The sequence below is a fragment of the Ursus americanus genome, chromosome X (assembly GCF_024610735.1).
Source record: "Ursus americanus isolate L20-20 chromosome X, mUrsAme1.1.p, whole genome shotgun sequence".
NCBI classification, from domain to species: domain Eukaryota; kingdom Metazoa; phylum Chordata; class Mammalia; order Carnivora; family Ursidae; genus Ursus; species Ursus americanus.
Window position 1 is genome coordinate 16,731,101 of NC_142164.1, and position 20,149 is coordinate 16,751,249.

General features: G+C 43.9%; 1 long non-coding RNA gene across 1 annotated transcript; it reads right to left on the bottom strand.

Annotated features, from left to right (window-relative positions):
• Nucleotides 1-9,484: 9,484 nt before the first annotated feature.
• Nucleotides 9,485-14,819, bottom strand: LOC123787788 (uncharacterized). The gene is made up of 3 exons (XR_006778322.2): nucleotides 14,607-14,819; nucleotides 13,589-13,670; nucleotides 9,485-11,436 (listed from the first exon to the last, which is right to left on the bottom strand). It is a non-coding gene; the product is annotated as an uncharacterized LOC123787788 (long non-coding RNA).
• Between the last annotated feature and the right edge of the window lie 5,330 nt (nucleotides 14,820-20,149).

Here is a 20,149-nt window from a genome sequence, read left to right on the forward strand (position 1 = left end):
TGGGTGGCTCAGTGGGTGAAGCATCTGCCTTTGGCTCAGGTCATGATCGCAGGGTCCTAGGGTTGAGCCCCACATCGGGCTCCTTGCTCAGTGAGGAGCCTGCTTCTCCCTCTGACCCTCCCCGCTCTTGTGCTCTCTCTCTCAAATAAATAAATAAATACAATCTTTACAAAAAAAGAAAAATGTGATCTTGTCAAGGGTTAATACAATCTAGATTTGACTAGAACCTGATTTCATATTGCTGCAGCCCAATCTCTTTCTTCACTAGCTTTCTTCATTAGCTCACACGAGTACGCTATTGTAGGTCAATGTAACTGTGGTAACATTAGAATTTCTCACTAGAGCGTCAGCTCCGTGCCAAGTACGTGCAGGGATCCAGCGATGACTTGAACTCTGAGCTTCCAGTGGGGAAGGGAGGTGAGACACTAATTTACAATGCAGTCAAAATGCAGCAGAAGAAGCGGTCACTTGCACTGGAGGGATCAGAAAGAGGTGGCATTTCAAAAGGGCCTTGAAGAATGGCTCTGGCTCCGAAAGGCAGAGGCGGAGATGAGGCTCCAGATGGCCGGAAGAGCATGAGCAGAGGCGGGCGATGAAGAAAACTGGCTACATAGTCAAGGAATCCTGAGCAAGCCAGTTGGGCCGTAGAGATGAAGGACCCGTGGGCAATCCAAGGGACCACAGACTTGGGAAGCATAGAAAACCGAGCTAATGAGCCTAGTTATTGATGCGACACAACATTTTGAAGGATCGAAAGGACAGATTTGCTACTGTTAAAAGTAAAAGACCAAATAGGTGATTAAAAAAAAAAAACACAACTACAGTATCACACGGATCTTTTGTAAGAGCCATCACTTTATAACATGTTACCATTGAATCTTCTCTTGATGGTCTTCAGGGATAATTTTAGGTGCATTTAAAGGTTGTGTGCATAAACACAATTTCTACAGTGTTCTGCCTAGCCTGGCGAGGAAAAGAACCAGAGGAAGTCCCGTTTCTTCTTTGCTTCATCGGAGCTGATGGCATGGAGGCACGGAGGGGTTTTGCTTGTTTGTTTGCTTTTAATTACAGTTTAGAGTAACAAACAACTCTTGAGGGACATTTTCAGAATTCTTAATAATCACACCAAATTACCAGCCTCAGTGAATGTTTCCACATTGTGACTGGGGAGAAGAGATGCCATTCATCTTCCAAAAAGCTGGGCTTCTGCGAATGGCAAGCTACAACAATAATCAGCATTTTCTGCTGCCAGGTATTAAGATTCACGTCAAATAAGTATCCTTTGAAGCAATGCTGTCCAACAGAACTTTCTGCAACGGTGGAAGTCTGTATCCTCACTGTGCAATACAGAAGCAACTGGTTACATGTAGCTATTGGGTCTTTGAAATGTGGCATGTTGCTTAATCTTCATTAATTAAACTGTAAATATAAAATAGCCTCACGTGGCTAGTGGCATGGCTTTGAACTAAATGTGCTTATTCACTTTCCCCTGAAAGATGACGTTATGGATGAAAATAACATACACCAATCCAACACGGAGCGCACAAAACTTTGTCGTGTTGCTGCTATAATGAGGGCGAGATGCAGTCTGGAGCAACAGAACTTTTCACACTATGAAAATTTCATGTACTGTCAGAGGCAATGGTAATTTACTTCTCTATGCAGAGTTTACTGGGTCCTATTCTTCTAATGAAAGCAAGCATGCCTATGTTGTACAACACACTTTTAAATACAGGTAAGAAAAGATTCAAACTCTTAAGGGGCAATAATCAAACTATGGCCCCTCCTGCTAAATGCTTTGACTTGAATGGAGCTGGATTTTCTTTTTCTCCACAGGTCTCGACGTCTCTAACCCCTCTGAATGCTTCATGCAGTGGAAATATGCCTTAAGTTACTAACCAAGTGACTCTTTCGCAGGACTTTTTAAAATGGAATTTCGGATTCATTAGAACAAAAGGATGCACTTTTCTCGACCTTGGGAGCTCGTGACCATTGGGAGGTGAAAAGAGTAGTGACACTAAGGAAAACTATTGTCCAGAAAAATAAGCCTCTCCAAGGGGCACCAGGAATCCACAATAAAATCCCTGTTTCCAAGAAAATCCAGGCATTTCCATCAAAAAAGCCTGGAAAGATAAATAGAATGTCCTTAAAAGCCACAGGTTTTTAATAATACAAAATGTCTAAGTCCAGGGTAAACAAAGAGCTAAGAAAAACTAACATCGACTAACTCGAGTTTCTCAAGACCCAGGTCGTGACCTAGAGGCTGATCACAAGGTATTTGCAAAAGAGCTGCTTTTCCTGCGCCTGCGATGAGTTTATTTTGTGGAACTTACTTGGCTACAGAACGCGAGGACTGCACAGAAATTTTCAAGCCAGGTGAATTACAATGACTCTGTCAGTTCGCAACAATGAGAAATGGGATTTGGGGGCTCGTTTAAAAAGCGGCGTCCGTGCCTTCCGTCTAACCACCCAAATGAACTGGACTGATTTGTTGAATCCAGAGTTAACACTTACTTTCCTCTTGTTATCCTGATACAGGAGTTCCTTTCTCACCTGATTTCCCAAAAGTGATTAGTGAGGCTTTTCAAAATGTGATGAATTCTTTGCCTTCGATGCTTTCTGAAGAAGCTATTTCAGTATAGTTCTTTCCGATTTCCCCCCTCTGGGAGGCAGAAGTCACCAGATCTCTTTCCTTTGTTGCACGACTTGCTGCTATACCACATCCTTTCTCAGACCGGCTGACTTCCAGGAACTAACCTGTGGTTTTGAAAACAGACTGTTTTCCATAGCAGGCTCTATTAGTTATTATTGACATTATTCATGTATTCTGAAGGTGTGCCCAAGGGCTTTTACAATGAGCTACTAAAAAAAATCAAAGAGCAATAAACAAAAACCAGGAGTCTTGCTCAACCACCTAAATGTTAATTCATGTGTTTTTGTACTTAGCATTTTGTTCACTGAGGTAGTCTCTGAAAATGTTAAAAGCAAGAACAAAATTAATTTCCCATGGTCCCCGAAGTGTTTTTTTTTTTGCATGATATTATAAATAATTCAAGGATATGTCATTTTTCTTTTTAAAGTTCTGTTAAGTAACAGCCCCTGAGAATGAAGCTGTCACTACACTATTCTACACTGGGACTAGCTTTGCAGACTTTTTAGTCTTTATCCAACAATAGGTGAAACCATCCTCTTTCAGACTTGAGTATTTATTTAATGTAAACTATTTTGATTTTTTAATGATTTCGAATAAATTATGTAGGCAGGCAAAAAAAATCATTAAAGAGCAGTCTCGCATCATGCTTGTTAGAAGAACAGGTTGAGGTCAAGTTTCACAGCCATCTCCACTTTGAAACTTAATATATAAAAGCTGGGTTTTTTTTTTTTTTAATACGAAATCAAGTATGTTTTGGGCTTAAGTGGGAAACATTTCAACATTTCAACTATGGTCAAGCTCTCCACTTTGAAATAGAAGGACCCGAGGAAAGAGCAGTGGCTAGTTTGCCGCTGAAAGAAAGAATCTTTGTGAGATGTTACTGCTGTCCCTTTGGCTGAAACGATGACCTGCGCTAATCCTAAAGGTCAAGCTGGTAACAATGCTTTCTGAGGAGCGCGTTTTAACATCATTAAAAAAAATCTTTAAAACGAAAAGGCTAAACCCAACCTCTTCATACCGATAATTGTACAACTTCAATTTTGCTAATTACACATTTCTCCTCAAGAATTCAGCGGTATGTAGGAATTCTAATAAGTGTGTGTGATCCTTAAAGAACTTAAGCTGTTGTTGGCGTGGGGAAGCATTTAGAAAACAATGTAAATGCTTAACCAAAGGCGTGAACAAGGTACAGCGGGGAGAGGAATCCACTTGAACTCTGAGCTCTCCAATTTTAAATTTCTACAAAGGGTAAATGCTTTTTTTTTTTTTTTTTTTTTTTTTTTTTGCAAATTCGACATGAGAAAACATGGCATTTGGCAGAGAAGAGAAACACTTGATAAAATGTGTATTAGGGTCCAGGAGGGGGAGCCGAGACCAAGTTGTCACGGACTCAGGTGAATTGCTACCTAGCTGCTCCTCTGAGGCCCTGGTTCTAGAGCGCAGCTGGGGGGGTGGAGAGGTGGTGACGCCTGTGGGGCTGGAATCATGGTTCCTCCACTTAATTAACCGTTGTGTGGTTTTTGGCGGTTAAATAACTTTTGTTTCCTCAATTGGAAAGTGGGGAGATGGTAAAAAGATCAGCTCGTAGGGCTGCTGTGAGGATTTTATGACTTCGTATACGAAGCGAAAGCGCTTAGAAGCATGCCTAGCACGTAACACATATTCAATACATGTTCGCTGTTACTACAAGATGAATATGGAGCGAACCCCTTACTAATGGCGATGGCTTGATGACCTGGAAACATTGGCAAAGCAATATTAACAGCTAACAGCCACATTGTGGATGACGAATAAGAAAGAGGGAGACAGGGTAACTGGTGCTATTAATAGAATGGTCGGTGCCAGAAGGCAGCACAAATCCCCTAAGCCTGTGTGTCCAATATGGTCGCCACTAGCCACCTGTGCTATTGAGCTCTTGAAATGTGTTTAGTCTGAGATGAGATGTGCGCACGTATAAAATACACCTGGGATTTGCAAATCTTAACACCAAAAAAGTAAAGCATCTCCTTCATAGTTTTTATGTTGATTACATGTTTAAATGATTATATTTTGGATATTTTGGGTTAAATATAATACACTATTGAACTTCACCCTATCTTAAAACTCTTGTCATGTGGCTACAAGAAAGTTTTAAATTACGTGTGTGGCTTGTATTATCTTTCTATTGGACGGCACTGTTCAAAAGTGTGAAAGGAACCAACTGTCCCCGTCCTTAAACTCTTTCCCATTAAGTTTCTCACTGGTGGGCAAACCACCATGTGATTCTGTTCCAGAAAATTCTATTTCCCTCCCTCTCAGAATCTCTGAAGGAAGCCACATTCTTTCTCTCTCTGTTTTTTAAAAGATTTTATTTATTTATTTGAGAGAGAGAGGGAGGGAGGGAAGGGAGGGAGAGGGAGCAAAAGAGAGCACGAGGCAGGGGAGAGACAGAGGGACAAGCAGACTCCGGCTGAGTAGGGATCCCCGACACAGGGCTTGATCCCAGGACCCTGAGATCATGAACTGAGATGAAGGCAGACACTGAACCGACTGAGCCACCCAGGAGCCCCAGGAAGCCACATTCTATCACTGATACTAACGCTGTGATTCACTCCGATTTACTAATCCAAATGTGCCCACCATGGCTTTGCTCCGTCTCCTGTGTGGTGAGAACCGAGATTTCTGAAACGGTGCTGAGTGACAGGCCTCGCCTGGAGCTCAGGTTTCATCATGTCCGATTACTCGTCCTCTCAGAACCTCAGTTCATCATCCAGAACAGAAGGGTAACGCTAATGATGGCCTATGTCATAGGGCCATGGTGTAAGATATTTATATTAAGTATTTAGAGCAATGCCTGGCACATAGTAAGCCCTCAGTCGATGTTACAGATTCTTTATCCTATCTTTGCCTGAAGTGTCTTTGGAGGTGGAGGGCTCTGAATTATTAAATCTGTTTTGAGTTTAGGTGAAAAATCTACCCAGGCTATTCTGCTGATGAGTGATGAAACTACAGAACCACCAAAGATGTAGCATTCCGGCTTCTGGTCTCCCCTGTTTGAGGGAACCGATGGAGGAGAGAGCGCAGCGACAGCCATCTCTCGGGGGCCAGATGGGAGCGAAGAGTGGGCTTCATGAGTGCGAAGCGCACAAAGGACAGGGATGGGTGGCATTTGTAGGTCCCGTTTTCTGCCAGTGGAAATAGGGATAACTTCAACCATCTACCTCCCAGGTGTCGGGTAAAGATCAGACAAAATAACGTATGTCTATTGATGTGCTTTGAAAACTGTCCCACTCTGGAGCAGAGCCCATGAGTCATTATTCTCTAAATGCCCAAGTTCACAATTTAAACAAAATGGAATTCAAGTGCCATGCCGGTTCAGAGGAGGGGGAGCTCACCGTGTGCTGATTTACCAGGAAGGCTTTCTGCAGGAGGTGTTACTCGAAATGGGCCTTAAAGAGAGAGGAGAGAGAACCAGGGGCCATTGATCGGTGCAAATGGCTGCCAGTCACATGTCCTTGTCATGAGGTGAAGTATGAATCCACTTCAGACACAATCATAGTCAAAGGGGTTCCCAGAATCTTTCTGCTGACTTGCATGAGGTAAAATGCACCCTGAATGCTCGCTCGCGTGGAGTATTTTCCTATATGGCAGGTCTCTGGGGAATAATTCCACATGAATCCCTGATTTACTGCACTCTTTGCGACCAAATGGTTTGTGTTAACTTTTATACCCACAAAAGGGGAACATTTTGGGCTGATTATTGAATACTTAAATGTAATAAAGCCCCTCAAATTTATGAGAAATTGTAATTCAATCAATAAAGCAAGCGCACGGAAATAAAGAAAAAAGTTCATGACAGAGATAAAAAGGCAAAGTCTCCATTAATTCTCCACACACTGCCTCAGCTCTCTCTCCAGAGGTAACTAATTCATTATTACTATTATTGCAGTTAAAAGGAAGACCAGGAAGAAGGGTGGGGGTTGGGGGGGGGAAGGAAGAACATAAAGGAGGGGGAAGGAGATAAAGAGCAAAGATTTATGGAGTGGGAAGAGACCTCAGAGGTAATCTAGTAAGTGATTTGCTTAAATGTCATTCAGCTAGTTAGTGACAGAGCACAGACTGAACCTGAAATCTCCCGACCCTCTCTCTCTCCAGGTCCCTTCCGACACCACCACATGGTTTGGGGAGAGGGGGCTGACAAGAGCAGTCAGTGGAAAGGGTAAGGCCCAAAATCCCAGCCCCAGTCTTCTTAGATTCCCACCCCCTCCCCCTCTTTGAGATGCAAAACCCTCTCTCTTACACTTTGAACTGGCTTCCCTTAATCTTCTCCTACCCCTTTCTATTCCAAACCACCAAAAGGAACTTCTCTGTGAGCTGTCTAAATCTTTACAGAGAAACTCCCTCCAGTGATCTTTATTTACTAGGGGAACATCGCTTGATCTCTCAGTTATATATTTTTCGGCAGAGTTAAAGAATTGCTCGTGTTATCTAGTACCTTCCATACGGTTTTTGGTCTCTAGTAAACACTTAGTGTTGAAATAGAATTTACCAAGTGGAAAAGAGCTGGCATTTCTGATATCCCCCAACGCAAATATTCGACCCAGTCGCTAGACCAACAATTGAAGTGTGAACGCGCTCCGAAGCGGGCTCGTAAAACTACAAAGTTGAAGATGTTTCCACCATCACAGAGTTTACAATCTAGTTGGGCGGATGGACAAAGCTCAATTATCCATAATGGCCTCAGCAAAGATGTGATAATACCTCATCTCATTAGCATGTTAGCATATGCTATAAAATATGATAATTTTAAACTCAGATGAACGCTTTTTATTCTTTTCCTCTATAAAAGGCTGGGGTGGGGATCCAATTCATGACATTCCTATACAACAATGGGGACACTGTTTCCACATTGCTCATTCCAAAAGGCATTTCTGAAAGCTAGAGATAGATGCCTTTTAGAAAGTAGACCACATTTTCTGGCACAATACTTAATTTATTCTCCTTTGATGACATGCCTGGTGGAATGAAGGAAATGGGGGGGGCGTTCCATAAAACCTGATGAGGCAGAATTATAACACAGATGGTATAACAGTTTATACAATATTAACAGCTCTTTTAATGTCAAGCTAGTCCATATAAAGGCATCAGAGAGAGAACGAGCTGTGTTTCTGCCTTTTAACTATATAGTTGAAGAAAAATGTGAGAAGCAATGAACCCGTCAGGAACATTTCAGTTTGCAGGTTATGACTTTCAACGTGAAGCTGCCTTTGGATGGTCGAATGGTCATTATCTGCTATCGTGATTTGGGATCCCAGTCTGGAGCCGGGGTGTGGGGGGTAGTGGCGAGAAAGCATGTACCCATTTCCCCGTGCGACAGCCAGGTTCCCTGGAACACTTGAGTAGGAGGCCGGTGGTTGATGTGTCTTTGCAGCCGGTAGAATCAGATTGTAGTTGAAGTCCGAGGAGGACTAGATGGTGACGTTTTTGATAGCACCAGTCTCCCCAAACCCTCTTCCAGGGGCTTGCTTGCACCCCTGGTGCTCCAGATTTGGGCAGTAAGAAGTCAGGATCTTGGGAAGGAGTCTGGAAAACAGGCCCAGGCCATCAGCAGCAAAGAGCAAAGAAGGAAGAGCCTGGGTCCAGTGCTCCGAAGTGCCACTGCCTTGTGACGGCTCTGCCACTTTACAGACATTACCTCATTTTAACCTTGGCAACAACAGTCCCCCCACCCCCTGCCCCAGGACAATCAAGCTCAGAAATATTTCAAGGACGACTTAAGTTTCTTTCAAAATTGACCAAAACAGTGGGGGCGTCTCAGGCAAGTTATTGCGGGGGGGGGGCTCAGTTTCCTCATCTGTAAAATGAAGTGATTAGGTTAGATGCCCACTAAGGACCTTGCCGACCTAAAATAGGGGCTCCAACTATTCTTGAAGAGCTACCCTGCTATGTCATTTCAAGCTTTAATGCTGTGACGCACCGTAGTTCATCATAAACTTAGTGTAAGAATTAGGATGTAAGAATTTGACCAGGAGTCAGGCGGAATGAAAGGCAAATTGGGATTTGGGACGTCCCCCCCCGCCCCCAACCCAGGAATTGTGCCAATCTGTCAAATACTAGCGTTAACTTCTGAGGCTGCAAATATATGATAGTATTAAAGCCAACAGAAATAATTTTAGAATTAATTTGCCAAGAGCTTTAGATCTTAAATATTAAGACTTTGGCGTAAACTTGTAACTTTGTTGCTGGAGTTTCATCAAGTACAGAGATTAGGTTAAGAATGGTGGGGTTTGAATTGTAAATGAAATAGTTGAAATTGCAAGAAACCCAGGAGCTGTAGAGCAAAACAAGTGTAAACAGGACACTTTGTTAAGGAACCAACATATAACATGTATTCCCTTAACTTGTACACTTAAATTTCTGACACAGAAGTAAAAATCAAGTAAATGAATGTCATCCCCTCCCCTCCACCCAGCAGATTTTAAAGATGTTATAAACTCCTATTTAAAGAAGAGCCTTTTGAAGCTTAATGAAGAGGGGGTAATTAGTTGAGTGGGACTAGGGCAAATCAAATTTGGTCTTGCTTTTGTTAGGTGGTTAACCAAACGGATGGGGTCTATTTCATTTCTAGTTTGTTGATTATCCCTAGACATTTGATTTTTTGAAAATAATTTGGGTTGAGGAATAAATATAAATAAATAAATAAATAAATAAATAAATAAACAGAAGGAATACTACATCTAGTAACTAATAAAAGATGTAACATCCAAATACACTGATACGTAACACGACGTCGGAAGAATAAGTGTATTTCTGACAACTGAAAAAACGTGATTAAAATGTGCAAAGGAAGAAAACAAATTTTATTTCAGATCCAATTAAAGAAAGCCTCAAATAGTGTAATCAGATCTGCAGGTTGTTGACATTTGCAAGGTGTTCTGTCTTACTCTGAAGAAGCTACTTACTACTGTTCGTCAAGATCTAGCGGTTTCCATGCTTTTGTTTAAAGGATCTTTAAAGCAAAATTGCTAATGAAATAAATATGGAAGGATTTACAGATTAGTCAAGTATTACATTCTAAAAATATATTTTAACCCTAGATATTCACTAGGATTATTTGTCTTGCTGTTTCTCCAAAATCAACAAGCAGACTCTATATTTAAAATGGCTTTGTTTGTTAGCCTCGATATCCTCCAAGGAAACACTGAACTTTGGTCTATTTAATTAATTAGAAAAAACATAAAAAGCTTTAACATGCCGCTGTACAGTATTTTTTTGTAATACATACCAACATATCGTGTTTGCTTCTTTAACCTTGAGTTCTGGAATACTTAAAACCCATCCTGTAATAATGTTATTTAGTTCAGCAAGTTTATCAATTTGATACCTAAACAGTTTCACAAATATGCAGCCCACACGTGAATCATAACTTCCACATTTTCTCCTTGCTTTAATCTCCTCTTTTAATTCTTCAAGATGTTTTAATAAGTAGCAGCTATGGAAATGGGATCACTACCAGCTATAAAGGGGCCGTTTGTCTTAGTGACGTGACTCATTTTTTAAAAGTGTAGGGAGTAACGTTTCAAGTAAATTCATGAGGGCTTGCAGAAGTGTGGGATGATATGCACAGGTCACTCTTTTTCTGAAAGAATAAAAATACACACAGAGCCCCAAAGAGGGTTATAAATGATATGATTAGAAAAAATAAAACTCTGTCCTGCCATGTTTGATTTTTAAATCATGAGTCTTCCTGTTGACTTAGACATCCTTTCAAACCTTTCAAAAGTAAGCTAGATTACATTTGTTTTGAGAAAAGAAAATCTCTCTTTCATTTTGAAAGTCGATGTGCTCCGTAGGCTGTATCTGTTGAAAGATTTCCTTTGACAGGGACCGTCAGCCCTGTTATTTCGGTTGTTCCAAGCTTTCAGAGCAGTCCTTTCAGGCATCCGGGTAATTCAACACATTTCACTGCGCCTTCCTCCTCAGCATGAAGAAGGCCAGACAATAGATCTACTTCCTTCAGCAATCACAAGTCGGGAGACAGTTAAAGAGAATCTCTCCGCATAGCCGAGAACTACCAAGCTGAGGATAAACGTCATCTTTGAGGAGAGGGGAGAAAAAGAGAGGCAGAAGCTCTAAAAGAGCCACTGGGCTCTCTTTCCACATAGGTCGTAGGATATCACCAGGCTTTGGTTCAGTCACAGCAGAGAGAACATTCAAGTAATTAATTAAATTCGGGGTTTCTCACTTTCAGGGAATATTTGTGACTCAGGGCTTTTACTTTTGAATGGCGACAATTTCAAATAGCACACTTCCTAGTGTAAAATGATTATATAATTGGATCGTCTTTAACACCACGATCTGCTTGCTTTGGAAGCAAATGGTGTGGCGACACGGTTTTGGACGTTGTGTTCCATATCATGACTAGTTTCACGTAGAAATGTATAATGGAGCCAAGATGGACAAATTTAATCAGAAAAGTAATTGAAAAAAGTGATGTGTGTAAAACATTTTTGTTTTATAGCTTTTTCTTTGATTATAGTATTACAGTCTGCTAGCAATTTTATGGTTTGTAATACCAGAAGTTCCACTTCTAAGGTCACATAAACAGGAAAATCAAAGTGTTTCAAACAGAGTGTAAAAATACCTTTAACACTATTTAATCTTAATAGTGAATCACTTTAATGTCTACTGAGTCTATTCTCAAGGTAGAATTCATTTGAGAAAATTTTTTCTGCTGATGGAAGGCAGGCTCTTTTTGTATCTTCTCAATATTTGCATAAGTATTTTGTTCTAAAATATTTGACCTGTAAAAAATAGTTTGTTAGTGAGAGGAAACAGTTTTAGCATACTATTAGGAAGCAAAGATCCCCAGAACAGTGTAATTTTAAAGCACTGCATATTAACCAATTAGTTCCATGTTGTGTTAGGGCCAACATACTTCATCCGAATTCTGCAAGATGTAATTTCATTCTATTGTAATTTAATAATTCTTGCCATTCAAAAAAGATTAACTTATCAATGAACCTAAGAAATGTTTGTAAATAACGAAACACTTATTCTTGAAGAAAAAAATCAAAGTTAGCAAAGACCAGCTTATAGAGGTAAAGCTTACTAAGGGATGAAATTTAATAAAATGTGTATTTTAAACTTATTCACGTTTCAGAAAGTCGATCCATCTCTTGCTGCCATTCGATCTTTGATTGAATGAGATTGGGATAAATATATTTTTTACTTTTTGCATTTTTAAACCAAATTGTATTAACTGTGTATGTTCAATTAGTGAAATTTTCTGCTTCTTACCAAGGGGTACACCTTTTGAAATTGATATTTAATTCACATTGACACTATTTAGTTTTAGACGTATTGTTTATGTTATTAACTTGATTTATGTTGGCACATGCTATTGAAAAGAAATCACATTCAGAAGTTCATTGTTAACTCTAACTTTTTCCCCTTTTTTGCTGACATGTTTTCATAAGCAAATTAAGGTTTGGTAAACAAAAAGTTTCAAATTTCTTTTTTTAGGTTGACTTATCTTAATATTGTTGCCATTCAAAACAAGACTGATTCATTTTTAAAAATACCAAGTGTTGGTAAATACAAGAACGCTTTCCTTTTTCATAAGAACAAAGTGAATGAAGACCAGTATTATCTGAATCTAATGAAATTACAGTTCCTGATCTAGGATCCAAGAGCAAAATAGCATTTGAAATATTTTCTCCTTGGACCCTTCCCCATTTTGTTCAGTGAGCGTTCTCATCTGCTGGCTTTGTTTTAGGCCTCAGGGGCATGAACACTCACACATGAACACAGAACCACACAAATGTAGCACAGCACACATACTGCAGGAAGACACCAAATTTCTGATCCCAGGCAAAACTAGAGGGTAAGAGGCCTTCACTGCAAATGGAGTCCAAAAAAATTAAAGTAGTAAATACACATAGAACAAAAGCTCTATTCTAGTTGTGCAAGGAACATAATACTCTTAAATTACTTTCTGGTTTCCATGGGGACCTTTTTGTTCTAAGATACCAATCATTAGGTTTAACAGAGCCACTTAATATTATTTCTAAATCAAGTGAGATGATTTCTCAACTGGGTAAAATGTCAATTACCGGTAGTATTTTTAAAGGTGCTAAAATCCAAACTACTTGGAATCGCTGCTTTATGTGGCACAATTAAATCTAAGGTCAGTAGAGAGGAGCCCCTCCTCCCCTCTTCAGGCAGATAAAAGCTCAAAGTATCTCTCTTTTGGGGGGGAATACTTTACAGGATATCTGCTTTTTGAATTCATTATGAACTCAAAATAGTGGCAAGAATTTTAAATTGCGATGAGAATTCTTAGGCTCACGAAAGGTAAGTTCTTCCTCCTTTGGGCCAGTTTTGATACCTTTCTCACACATTCTAACAGAACATCTGGGCTTCTGTGTAAGCATATGTTCTATATGACATATATAGATACACACACACACACACACACACACACACAGGCCAATCTGTTTGGGCGTAAATGATGTGCCTGGGGCTAGGAGTTGTGGCTCCTTTATTTTGCAGAATGCCTAAGTATTGTTTGTCTCACAATACTGGGAGCCGAGCAGGAGCCTGGTGGGAGCCTGGAGCCTTAAGCCCTGGGCTGTGGTCTGGGGGAGGGGACGGGGTTGCCGGGTCACAAGCTCTTAGCTTTTAGCCTCAGCATGACCACAAGTTTTAAAGCATGAAGGGATCACGTGCTTTTCTTTGAGCAGTTAGTTATTCTGACTTTTTGGGTGTGTGTGTGTGTGTGTGTGTATGTGTGTGAAATGCTTTGTTCTTAAGCTTTTTTTTGATTGTCTAGGTATTTTGGCTGATGATTACGGTTTTTTTTCCCAAAAGAAAAAAAAAAGACAAAAATAAATTACTTCGTGTGCCAAAGTGTCCTCAGTTTTAAAATAACCAATATCTTGTACTTAATTTTACCTTGCGTTAGGCAGGTACTGAGATGGAATAAATTATTTTCGCCAGTTGGGAACTTGATCCAGACATTCTATATGTTGCAAGCCTTTAAAAAAAGTTAAGAACAAGAAAATATCCTGGTAAAGCAATCTCAAAATACCTTATTCCGGGTATTGTTCTGGCTTTAAAGGGAAGGAGGGGTGGGAGGAGGGGTAGGAGTTGGGGGGGGGCGAGTAGGAAGACTCCGGGAGGATGTCTTGTTTAATGAACTGTTTAAAACTTTTGGAAAAATTTTAAGCTAGCGAAGTCCCTCAATATGGTATTTCCATTTGGAAGCCTCTACTTTAATATTTCACTTTGGGGGGGGGCTGCTTCTGCTTGTTCCCTTTTAAATGGGATGATTTCATTTTTTCCAACTCTCTTCTGTCTCTCGAACCAAGACATATAGAGTCGGAATGCCAAATTAAGACTTCGGATGATAACGAGATTTATTCGGGAACATTTTCCCAAATCAGGGTAATGGGTCTTTTTGTTCTGGTGGTGAAGAGGATGAGGATATGTTTACTCATTGACCGGGAGCTCTGGCTGCAGCTGCAGGACACAATTAATTATGCTAATAGTTTGTGAGGAGCGGATGTAACTCCCCCACCCCCCTTTTTTCGGGGGGGGGAGGGGAGTTTGGCAAAAGGGGAAGGAGACGCCCTGGGGTCGGATCACATGATATTATCTTCGCGCCACTTTCGCAAAAACCCTTTTTTTTTACTCCAGGTTTTGCTCGAGCTCAAAGGTACTGTTCTTATCTTGCTTTAATACAATGTTTCTTAAAGTCGGGCTTAAGCTCTCTTCCTTCCCCCTCCTCTTCTTTCCACTGCTAGTGGTTACCATTAAAGGTCGAAAGTTGCATTGCAGCCGGTGCCATCACACAGGAGGGATCTGGTTGGGTGGTAAACTTAGGGCTGCGTGGTTTCCAGAAAGTACCAGACGCCCCAGGGTGGGCTGCAAGGTCTGTCTGCGTGTTTTATGTGAAGGGGAGAAATCCCACCTGTAGCGGTGACTCCTGCTGGAGAAATGAATGTGGCTCGAGTGGCATCCACCGCTGAGTCCCCAGGGGCGCTGGCCGTTCAGGTTGGACTCCATCGCGGGCCAGGGGCGGGAGAGGCCAGTCTTTTGTAATCGGCTCGCCTGAGCTATTACTACTGTGCGCCAGGTTGAGTCACATGGCGCCCTTGTCCTCCTCTGGGCTTTGGGCTGCCACAGTCTCCCCCCCCCCCCGTAACAATGGTGGGGAGGGAGGGGTCCGCCTTCTTTTGGCAACCCCCCTCCCTCCCTACCCTCGCTGGCCTTCCAGCGCTTTCCTCCCCAGACCCCGCGGGCTCGCTGCCCTCTCTGATTTGTGACTGGTCTCCCGCACTACCCCCCGCCCCTCAAACTCCCTCGCGCGCCAGTGTCTGCCTGGGACGTGGAGTAGGTATAGTCTGACTATTGCATTTTGCCCCGTGTTCAAAGTCTGGTGTGCACCGTTCCATGTTTATTGTGCTTCTGAGACATCGTCTTAATTTTCACACAGTTGTACTTGGGCTTTGGCCTTTAAGCAGTCCGCCCTCAATTGGTTCTCATTAGCCGCGGAATGAGAAGAGAAAGCAAGATAATTGCACCGTATCTGCCTTGCATTTGTGCGTGTACTCGGTGGCAGCTACCGTTAGCGATGCCTGCCAAGAAACCCTGATTTAGTGGCTGAGGGGGGGCGCCTGGCAAAGGCGAAACCCTCCAAACAGTAGCACAAGGTGCCAGAGGTTAAAACTTTCACATGTGCACGGGGTGGAAATGCGGGGTGTGTGTTTCTTTCCTCCTCGGGCCTTCGGAACACTTTCAGTCTAGCGGCGAGGCGGCGCGCATGCGCGCGCCGGGTGGGGGACACCCCGGTCCCACGGCTCCGTGGGCCTCGTCGTCTGTCTCCGGTGGGGGGATGGGGCGAGCGCCGCCGGAGCGGACGGGGTGGCGGCTAGCGCGCCACCCTGGGCTCGGCGCCAGTGGCACCGGCTCCGGCCCGGCCGGCGGCCCGGGCGCGCCTTTAATTAAAGCCTGCAGCTTGGGGCAAAAGAGGGGAATACGCCGGCTGCGCCCAGCCCGTGGGTAACTGCGACTCGGTGGGGTTTGCGCTGTGGCGGGGTGGGGGTTCCGTTTCCTAATTCCTGTGCGGCCGGGTGGGCGGGGGCGGGCTTTTTTCCCTGGGCTATTAAAGGCGGAGGGGCGGGCTTTTCCCAGGGATATAGCTTCGGACTGAGGGCCGAGGGGACGGAGCGCTCCTCAAGTGGTGGCCGCCGGGCCAGTGGCCCGCGCCGTCGGCACGGAGGCGCTCGGGTGAGGCGTGCGCCCGCGGCCCCGAGGAGTCGCCGGGACGCGTCTCCCCGCTTCTCTTCCTCCTCGGGCTCGGGGGAGGCAGCGCTCGCCCCGGTCCCCGGAGCGCTCGGGCGGCATGTCGCGCGGGCGCCGGCAGCGGGCGGGCGGGCGCGGGGTCGCCGCGCGTGCCACCTGCGAGGACCGGGCGCGGGCAGAAGCGGGCACCTTCGTGGGGGCCGCCGGGAGCGGGGAGGGTTGACTGCTGGGTGGGAGGGGACGGGGGGGGCGGGGGGGGACGGAGCGGGCGGGACTTGAGAGCAGCCGAGTAGCAGAGTGCAGTTGAGGGGTAGCGGGAAGCGGGGGGGCCCCCTTTCTCCTCCGCCGCCGAGCTTTAGGCTGCGGGGGGCCTTGGGGGGGCGCGGGCCGAGGGGGTGCACGTGTGGAGGGGAGAAAAGGACTCCCCTCCCCCTTGGCTTCTCTCCCACCAACCGGGGAATGGAGGGGGAGGGAGGCGTGGGCTTGGCGCGTTTTTGGTGCTTTGAATGGAGAACTCCGTTTCCCATGATGCTTTGTTTCTTTCTCTTTAATCTCGGCGGCGGAGGCTGCAGCACGAGGACGGGAGCGCGTGGTGCGAGCAGCTGGAGCACACCCTGGGCGCGGGCGCTCCGGGCCTTCAACCGGGCACTAGGTGAGCGTGTGCGACACGCGGGAAGGGGCCCGGGGGTCCGCAGGGCGCGTGTGGACGGCGTTGGCGGCTTTGCCTTCTCTTTACCATTCGAAGAGGTTGCAGTGGCCGCCCGGCGTGCGCGATGTGTACCAGATGACCGGTTAATTCAAGAGCGGTAGTAAGTGTGCACGGCGCGCTCTCGGACCCTCGTGGGGCGCAGTTTTGCCAAGTGGAGTCGTCAGATACTATGCATTAGGAGTCCAGTGGGGAGTATTTTTTTTTTAACTGAGAAAAAATAACTTTGTGGGAGTAGAAACTCAAATTTAAGAGGAAAAAGGTCACCCCTCTTTTTTTTTCCTCTGTTAACTTGAATCTTCCTCCCCTATAGAAAATTGAGTTTAGATTTAATTGTAATTATAATGAATCAGTTGAGTTTTCATTTAAAGACCAGATTAGTGGCATAAAGGGTACTATGACGGCAGCCCGACATGTAAAAATTCCCTCATTTAGGTAAACATACTACAGATTTTGGTCTCTGAGTTTTGTCTTTTTTGACAAAACTTAACCCGTTGTGGAAGAGGTGGGGGAACCTTGTGAGCCCTTTTCAAATAGGGGCTCACTTCCTCGCTGCATATTCTTAGGTAAAATAAGCACTTGGAAATGGGAGAAGGTTTTCTTATGGACGATAATGACATGAAGGAGAGAAGAGCTAATCTGCCTTCTTTGGGTTTAATGGAGAAAATGGGTCCATAAATGTTTAAACAGAACAAGAGCCCTTTGAAATAGATCAAAATGTGACATCCCTGGGCCATCTGTGCATTATGTGGAGGGCGCGGAAGGCTAGGTTTCTTAAACCAGCTCTAAAATTTCTCATTTTCTATTAATGGGGTGGGGGCAGGGCATATGCATTTCATCCACCCAGTCCCATTTTGCATAGAGGCCCTACCTCAAGAAGCAGATACCCCGACTTTTACATGCATCCTGCTCTGAAAGTGCCTCTTCTAAAATCAGGGTGGATCCAGTGGGCCTGCAAATGTACTGGAATGCAGGTCTCCAGTTTTCTTAGATGCAGAGGCGAAGCCCCCACTCTGCTTATACTTTAGAAGTGGACTTTTGAAACAGCCAGTGTTAGTTGTGTTCAACTCTGTACATAATTCCGATTATTAATATTTCTCAGGGTTTGGCTGCAACTCTAAAACCTCGCTGGGACTCTAAGCCAAAGGAAAGCTTGCTTCAGGAATATTAACTAGTCGTTTACTCGGGTCGGTGACTAATTGTCGTCGTTGTTGTTGTTTGTTTTTGTTTTTTGTTTTCAACTAGATGAGTCTGCCGAGATCTGAGGATGGAAAAGAAGAGCTCACTCGTGGAAGACCCTTTTGCTCCAGGAATAGGCCTTGGCCATGTAAAAGTGCTTACAGTGCAGGTAGCTTTTTGAGACCTACTGCAATGCAAGCACTTCTTACATTACCATGGTGATTTAATCAATGGCTCCTGAGAACTGTCGTTTGTGCATAATGAAGTTGTGGATGCTTGTGAGCCGGTCCTCAGAATGTGTCTCTTGTGTTAAGGTGCATCTAGTGCAGTTAGTGAAGCAGCTTAGAATCTACTGCCCTAAATGCCCCTTCTGGCACAGGCTGCCTCACGCTCAGCACTGCAACGTAGGCCCTGAGTAATAATTTGAATAGGCCGAGCTTCAAAGGTTTGTTGTTCCGTGGTTTCATTGTTTGCTGGGAGCGGATGGTGGGGACCGGGGGCAGTGTACGGCTGCGTCCCAAGCAGAAGATCGGGTCCTCGTAGTACCAAAGTGCTCATAGTGCAGGTAGTTTTGGCTTTACTCTACTGTAGTGTGGGCACTTCCAGTACTCTTGGACGAGTCTCTCGATGATGGAGAGAACATTGAAAGACACTGCCACTTACGGTCAGTTTTGCAGGTTTGCATTTCAGCGTATATATGTATATATGGCTGTGCAAATCCATGCAAAACTGATTGTGATCACGTGTGCTGTCTCCGGCTTTGTGGCTCTACCCGCGCATCTCCAGCCTTCAGGCCCATTCATCCGTGGGTGGGGATTTGTGGCATTACTTGTGTTCTAGATAAAGTATTGCACTTGTCCCGGCCTGTGGAAGAAAGGAGGATTTTATCGTCTTCTTATTCCCACTTTAAATTGTAACGGTTGTAAGTTCTTGCTATTTGGTAATTGTAAAATGACCTGTTTTGCTGTTGTCGGGTGGATCACGATGCAATTTTGATTAGTATAATAGGAGAAAAATTGCACGGTATCCATCTGTAAACCGCAGGACCTTTGTTGACGACAGTCTGTATCAGTACTCAAGTAAGATGGTAAAATCCTTTCTCGAGTTACTGCTGTTAACAAGTGTTTTGGAATGTATCTGGATTAAAAAAAAAACAACATTAAGATTTTTAAATAAAATATTTGAAATTCTGTAGTGTGTGTTTTGGCAGTTTGGTAAATGATCAGATTGTTCCTGAATGTCATTGGGCCTTGAGTTTGCAAAATAAATGAACTTTTAAAATCTGAAAAGTTGGGTTCTTTTTTTTTTTTTAATAAAGATTAACAATGCTAGAGGATTTTTTTTTTTTTTTAAATCTCGTGGTGGCTGTGGTCCTAAAGGAAAAGTTACGCAGAGCTGCTTTTCAAGTTGGCATCTACAGAAAGCACCAAGACACCTAATTTGGGGAATTTGATTATGCTAACAAATTTTGGACAACATGTGCTCCTTTTAAGTACATGCACTTACCCATATGAGGGGGTACAAAGTTGTAAACCAGTGGGACAGACACCTGCCCTTCAGGCACTGGGCATGTTTGAGATGTAACAATAGGGGAAGCAAGAACTTGTCAAACACGGTTTGGGATTCTGATGAAAGCTTTGGGTGGAATGGCCACTGGATGGAGAGATGCTGCCTTTGCTTCGGAGGCTAGCACGTGTTGGAAACCCGGATGCGGGCCTATTGTTAGGTTTGGGCCTCAGGGGCTCTGTAGGGCGACTCACCTTGAGCAGGAATTACTCACGCCCTGCTGGTTAGCTGTTGGAGACCTCGCAAAGTAGGAAAAGAGTTTTAACTAGTAACACAAAGTGTTTGAGTGTCGTCAGCCAGTTACGAAGCAGATAAGGCCATTTGGATCCTCTAGCGGTTCTTAAACTCCAGCACTTGTTAGAACATGGGTGGCCGGTCTTTCAGAGGTTGATTCAGTGGGTCTGGGGTGGGGCTTGAGGATTTGCATTTCTAACCTGGGTGAGGCTGCTGCTGCTGGCCTGGGGTCCACACTTGGAGAAACCCTGCTTCAAAAGAGTCTGAAGACCTCAGCTTCTAGGAAAAATACGGTTCGCAAAGGAAGTTAACCTATCTTTAATTTCATGTTTGCTCTTTGGTTCTCTGCAGAAAGATGCTGGCAAACTGAAGAGGCTCTCTGGTGTGTGTCATTCTTACTTCCTGCCGCCTTGAACTTGGGAATTTTCAAGCCCTTTTAATTTTCCCTTATACCGTGGGTCCAATTTAATCACTCAAAGTGGCTCTTGCTGAATTGCACTCTACCCTTGAGCTAGTTGTCCAGG